The sequence below is a fragment of the Bombyx mandarina genome, chromosome 23, assembly GCF_030267445.1.
Source record: "Bombyx mandarina strain Sakado chromosome 23, ASM3026744v2".
Lineage (NCBI taxonomy): Eukaryota > Metazoa > Arthropoda > Insecta > Lepidoptera > Bombycidae > Bombyx > Bombyx mandarina.
Genome location: NC_143229.1, coordinates 12,050,300 through 12,057,757, shown reverse-complemented (window position 1 = coordinate 12,057,757; position 7,458 = coordinate 12,050,300).

The window sequence follows — 7,458 nt, the reverse complement described above, 5'->3', positions numbered from 1 at the left end:
GGAGTCTCGAGCTCCCGCGGCCGCTAAAATTAGCAAAGCCGCGAACGCGTCGCGCCCCCGCCCTCAGACTCCCGTTGCGCCTCCAGCCCGTGCCACTCCGTCGCCGCGTCCGGTGGCACAAAATAAAACCCAGACCCCTCCCCCGGTAATCCTCCAAGAGAAGGCAGCTTGGGATCGAGTTTCCCTGGCCCTTAAGGCCAAAAATATCAACTTCACGAATGCCCGTAACCTCGCGAACGGCATTCAAATTAAGGTTCGAACACCCGACGACCATAGGGCCCTCTCTTCTTACCTCCGTAAGGAGCGTATAAGTTTCCACACGTATACGCTCCAGGAGGAGCGCGAACTCCGTGCCGTCATACGTGGCATCCCTAAAGAGTTGGATGCCGAGCTAGTCAAGGCCGACCTTCTCGAACAAGGCCTACCGGTTAACTCCGTACACCGCATGCACACAGGTCGCGGAAGGGAGCCATATAACATGGTTCTCGTCGCCCTCCAGCTTACCCCCGAGGGTAAGCAAATATTCAACATCCGAACGGTCTGTAGCCTTTCCGGAATCGCCGTCGAAACCCCACACAAGAAAGGCACACCTAGCCAGTGCCATAACTGCCAATTATACGGGCATTCTTCCCGTAACTGTCACGCGCGCCCCCGATGCGTCAAGTGTTTAGGAGATCACGCCACGGCCCTCTGCACTCGCGATCAAAAAACCGCGACGGAACCGCCTAGCTGCGTCCTGTGTCGAACACAGGGTCACCCCGCGAATTACCGTGGTTGCCCCCGAGCCCCTAAAATAAATCGCCGCGTCGCCCGCCAAAATCGCCTCCGAGCTTCCGGCCCAGACACCAAAGCCTCGGCACCCTCTGTGTCGCAGGCTAAGCCAGCGTTCGTTCCGGCGCCGGTGCCCAGTGTCTCGGCTTGGGCGAAACCGCTGCCGTACACGAACACGGTTACAACTCCCTCCTCCGCGATTCGTCCCGCCCCCGCAACTCGTCCCTCTCCCGCGACTTGCCCTCCGACCGCGTCCGACAATCTCGCTTTAGCGATCGACTTCTTTCAGTCGATCAACTTTGAGCGCGTTAACGCTTTGGGCGCCGCCATTCGCGCTGCCTCCACTGCACAACACTTTATCGCCGTTGTGCAAGAATACGCCGACGTATACGCGTCATTAAATACGTATGTCCTCCCCTCACTCCGCCGGTAATCAATGGCGTATATAAGTAGAATAAAGCCCCTATCCGTAACGATAGGATTTTTTAACGCTTACGGTCTCGCAAATCAACGTGATCAGGTTTCTGACTTTTTGCGTGACCATCAAATTGATATTTTTTTAGTGCAGGAGACCCTACTTAAGCCCGCGCGCCGTGACCCTAAAATCGCGAACTATAACATGGTCAGGAACGACAGGCTCTCTGCTCGTGGTGGTGGTACCGTCATTTACTATAGAAGAGCCCTGCATTGCGGCCCGCTCGTTCCTCCCGCGCTCGCTAATATCGAAGCATCAGTGTGCCGAATCTCACTGACGGGACACGCGCCGATCGTTATCGCGTCCGTTTATCTTCCACCGGATAAGATCGTTCTAAGCAGTGATATCGAGGCGCTGCTCGGCATGGGGAGCTCTGTCATTCTGGCGGGCGACCTAAATTGTAAACACATCAGGTGGAACTCACACACCACAACCCCGAATGGCAGGCGGCTTGACGCGTTAGTCGCTGATCTCGCCTTCGATATCGTCGCTCCGTTAACCCCGACTCACTACCCGCTAAATATCGCGCATCGCCCGGATATACTCGACATAGCGTTATTAAAAAACGTAACTCTGAGCTTACACTCGATCGAAGTAGTTTCAGAGTTAGATTCAGACCACCGTCCCGTCGTTATGAAGCTCGGTCGCGCTCCCGACTCCGTTCCCGTCACGAGGACTGTGGTGGATTGGCACACGCTGGGCATCAGCCTGGCTGAATCTGATCCACCATCGCTCCCGTTTAACCCGGACTCTACCCCGTCTCCTCAGGATACCGCTGAAGCCATAGACATCTTAACGTCACACATCACCTCAACATTAGATAGGTCATCGAAACAAGTTGTAGCGGAGGACTTCCTTCACCGCTTCAAATTGTCCGATGATATTAGGGAAGTCCTTAGAGCTAAGAACGCCTCGATACGCGCCTATGACAGGTATCCTACCGCGGAAAATCGTATTCGAATGCGTGCCCTACAACGCGATAAAGTCTCGCATCGCCGAAGTCCGAGATGCCAGATGCTCTGATTTCTTAGAAGGACTCGCGCCCTCCCAAAGGTCTTACTACCGCTTAGCTCGTACTCTCAAATCGGATACGGTAGTAACTATGCCCCCCCTCGTAGGCCCCTCAGGCCGACTCGCGGCGTTTGATGATGACAAAAAAGCAGAGTTGCTGGCCGATACATTGCAAACCCAGTGCACGCCCAGCACTCAATCCGTGGACCCTGTTCATGTAGAATTAGTAGACAGTGAGGTAGAACGCAGAGTCTCCTTGCCACCCTCGGATGCGTTACCACCCGTCACCCCGATGGAAGTTAAAGACTTGATCAAAGACCTACGTCCTCGCAAGGCTCCCGGTTCCGACGGTATATCCAACCGCGTTATTAAACTTCTACCCGTCCAACTCATCGTGATGTTGGCATCTATTTTCAATGCCGCTATGGCGAACTGTATCTTTCCCGCGGTGTGGAAAGAAGCGGACGTTATCGGCATACATAAACCCGGTAAACCAAAAAATCATCCGACGAGCTACCGCCCGATTAGCCTCCTCATGTCTCTAGGCAAACTGTATGAGCGTCTGCTCTACAAACGCCTCAGAGACTTCGTCTCAGCGCGGCCGCGCAGCCCTAGCCCTAGGACAGTGGTTCCGAAAATGGCGCATAGACATCAACCCAGCGAAAAGTACTGCGGTGCTATTTCAGAGGGGAAGCTCCACACGGATTTCCTCCCGTATTAGGAGGAGGAATCTCACACCCCCGATTACTCTCTTTAGTCAATCCATACCCTGGGCCAGGAAGGTCAAGTACCTGGGCGTTACCCTGGATGCCTCGATGACATTCCGCCCGCATATAAAATCAGTCCGTGACCGTGCCGCGTTTATTCTCGGTAGACTCTACCCCATGATCTGTAAGCGGAGTAAAATGTCCCTTCGGAACAAGGTGACACTTTACAAAACTTGCATAAGGCCCGTCATGACTTACGCGAGTGTGGTGTTCGCTCACGTGGCCCGCACACACATAGACACCCTTCAATCTCTACAATGCCGCTTTTGCAGGTTAGCCGTCGAAGCTCCGTGGTTCGTGAGGAACGTTGACCTACACGACGACCTGGGCCTCGAATCTATACAGAAATACATGAAGTCAGCGTCGGAACGGTACTTCGATAAGGCTATGCGTCATGATAATCGCCTTATCGTAGCCGCCGCTGACTACTCCCCGAATCCTGATCATGCAGGAGCCAGTCACCGTCGACGCCCTAGACACGTCCTTACGGATCCATCAGATCCAATAACCTTTGCACTAGACGCCTTCAGCTCTAGGAGCAGGCTTAGGGACCTCGGTAACCGTACTCGTCGAACTCGACAAAGAGTTCGCCGTGCAACCTAACCCATGAATCAGCTCGCTGAGTTTCTCGCCGGATCTTCTCAGCGGGTCGCGATTCCGATCCGGTAGTAGATTCATTCGCGAAGCAGCTACTCTTGAGTTGTTAGGTCTCCTTCGGAGGCGCTCGGGCAGCTGTTAGCAAATCCCACCCCTCCTGGCTGAGCCTTTGCTCGCCCACCTGTCCTGGTGAAACTGGAAAGGTCTCCGGGCCACCAGTAATCCTTCAATCATAAAAAAAAAAAATTAATTTATTAGTTTTTTAATTTTTTTAATTTTGTTAGTTGTCAAACAAAAATAAAGAGACATATTTTGTTATTTTAATTGATAATTTTAATTACGATTTTATTTTTATTTTACGTAATTTATTATTTCCTAAAATACTGAATTTCCTAAATACTTTCCTGTACGTAAATAAAAACTAATCAGCAAAATTTAAGAGAAAAATCAAGAAAACCAACATAAAATTGAGCACGATTTTTTTTTTGCAAATTGTGTCGATTCTACATTAGCCGAAGGAACTTCGTTCCTACCTGGTGTCCCACGACACCACTTTTTTTATTTTATTTTTTGTGTTGCCACGATCGACCGGTCGATCGCGATCTACCGGTTGGCCACCCGTGATATAAAATATATTAAAATAAATACTAGGCTTTCGTGTGTCCTTAATATATACTATTAGAAGAGTCTTAAAACGTAAGTAGCTATATAGCATACACAGAAAAAAAAACGGCTTTTATTATGAATACTTTTACTTAAAATGTCACTACGAAAACAATGCTTCAAGCCCTGTCAGTATCGCCAGTGGGGCCCCATTAAAACTCCGCGAATTCCGTACAAAATAATATTTTTAAAGAAAACTTTTTCGTACAAAATATTCTTATCAAGCGGCTCCTTAGTAAATACGGAGCCATTATCTCTGGACTTCAAAGGAGGCTGCGCTTCTGTCCTAATTGGGGAACTTTAGTATAAGTTAAGGGGAGGTCAAAGAACGGAAAGATGTTTGGTCTTCGTTTGCGCGAAAAAGTAATTGGATCACGCAACCTTCGTTAATTTATTTTCAAATCTAGGTTTTGAAAATAAATATTAATTATTACTGCAATGTTTTCTATAACAGAGTGTTTTTCATCACCTAACCACATCTATTTAGAGTACGGCTCGGTTGTAAATGTTAAGGCTTTACATTGCTTAAGTCCATTGGCAATTGAGACCAGACAAGATTAGAAAGAGCGTAGCAACTTCAGGGGTTTTAAAAATAACCCCTTCATAACAGTGTGTCTATAAAGTTTTATTTATTATTATCAAATAACACACAAATTATGGTATAAGTAAACAAATCAATTTTAAGCAATGGACATTATGTTGTACTTAGTACCTACAAATTAATTTATCAACAAATATATTTATAAATTGAACTAAAGATAAGGGAATAAATTACTCTTCCAAATATATATTTACATATATTAGAATGTGATTATTAATTTTAGTTTAAATAACAAACAAATAAAATATTCAATAACAAGACGCGATGTTTTCTAATTTAAATAACAAATAGACTGACCGTAGGATTTCGGTCTGTTTGTATTAAAATTTATTTTATACGAGCAACCCTAAAATTAATTAACATTGTTTTACGAAAACAAAGAGGAATATCTAGTCGATTTTTTTGTTGTTTTGTTTCTTTAATTTTAGAAAGAATTTTCACTTTTTCTTTCGTTTTAGTGAAACTAATTTTGTTTGTGTATTCTTTGTAATCTCTATGTTTGACTTAAATCAAGTGAGAGTTTTGATTACAGCTGAATATGAGACTTTGTATGAAATATATTTCGAATATGGAATTAAATATAAGGTCGGAATGTAATTAATATAATTGGGTTTTTTAAATGTATTAATTTTAGGCAGTGGCTTGGCTCTGCCCTGGCATTGCTGAAGTCCATGAGCGACGGTAACGACTCACCATCAGGTGGGCCGTGCGCTCGTCTGTCTAAAAGGGCCATAAAAATCGGTTGTCTGTAGAGTCGGTTTACTGACGATAGTTGAACGTGACAACGTCATACGCCGCAGAGCGAGGTAACGCCGCATGAGTCATGTTTTTTCGTGCATGCAGCCGGCTTCATTGAATTATAAGACGTTGTCACGTAAAAAAAAAAATTTATATTGAACGAAAGTCAATAGGATATCGAAGGCGAGCTTATACTATATAGCAAGCTTCCTATGCGATTACCCTCGCTGTGAAACATAAAACCAAGCTCCTGCCCACCATTGAGGACTCTTTTCAAACCTCTTTTAAAGCGATCACAGAATATCCTTATATTTAAATCCTACTGACATCGGAATAGTTTTAAACAGGATGGCTGTACAAATCCGTGTGGGTTCACAACAACAAACGTACCCCTCCGTACTAAAGATGAGAAGTTTCGATAATGATGAAAGATGAGGAGAAGTTGAATTGGTAGAAACAGAAGGTATACACATATAACCATATAATAATCATATGTAGTTAACAAAATAAATATAATTGGGAGGAATAGAACGTATAAACATATAAAAGCACACATTTTTTTTTTTTTTGTCAGGGGGAAATCGCCAGACTCCCACCCTCCACTGTGGATGGAGGGTGGGGCATGTCGGAGTCGAACCGACTAATACCTCCTGTCACTCAACAACCAACGTCCAACCCTCGCATGAGACAGAACTCATGAAAAGGCAAGGGGAGAAGAGTGAAGCGTTTAGTGCGGAGCACATCTCTCCCATCACCCTCCCCCTCGGGACGCCGGGCCAGCGATCGTCGGCGCCACGACCACCAGCCCTCTCGGTCGGCAGGCTGTCCGAAGCCCGCCTAGATGGCGCCGCTTTGAATAGGTTATCCTTCGAAATACCCCGCTGGGTCAGAACCAGCGTGGGTCGAGGATAGCCGGCCTTCCATCACCCGGATGCTCTTGCGTAAAACGCGTGCAGAGCAGCTTGCACGTCGTCTTCTTAGGCCCCCTTCGCCGGGCCCCAACGCATAGGGACAATGTAGTATTGTTTTCATTCTTTTTTTAAATCATCACCGTGGATTCATGGTTGTTTATTTCACCAAATCGATCCCAGTTAGGACATAACTCGGAATGGGTAAAAGGAATGAAAAACTGCGTAGCTTTTGTACAAATTACATAATTACTGGCTCACAAGATACCGAACTATAGAAATCGTTGTGGCCTAACTAATAAGACGTCCGGTGTATTCGCGTTGACCGATGCACCGATGTTCGAATCTCAGGCGGGTACCAACTTTTCTAATGAAATACGTACTAAACAAATGTTCACGATTGACTTCCACGGTGAAGGAACAACATCAAGTAATAAAAATGAAACCCGCAAAATTATAATTTGCGTAATTACTGGTGGTAGGACCTCTTGTGAGTCCGCGCGGGTAGGTACCACCACTCTGCCTATTTCTGCCGTGAAGCAGTAATGCGTTTCGGTTTGAAGGGTGGGGCAGCCGTTGTAACTATACTTGATGCCTTAGAACTTATATCTTAAGGTGTGTGGCGCATTTACGTTGTGGATGTCTATGGCCTCCAATAACCACTTAACATCAGGTGGGCTGTGAGCTCGCCCACTCATCTAAGAAAAAGAAAAAAAAAGTGTGTGTGTCCGCTCCGACGCACGACTGGAGTTTACTGGATATAAAAAATTAAACGAAACAATACGAGAAATAGTTCTATATTACGACAACACGATACACTACAGATTATTAACAAATTAACGAGACACAAAACAAACGACTAACAAATATATGAAAATACAATAATGAGAGAAACGCGCGATCAGTACGAGGCTTTGTGGCGGACTG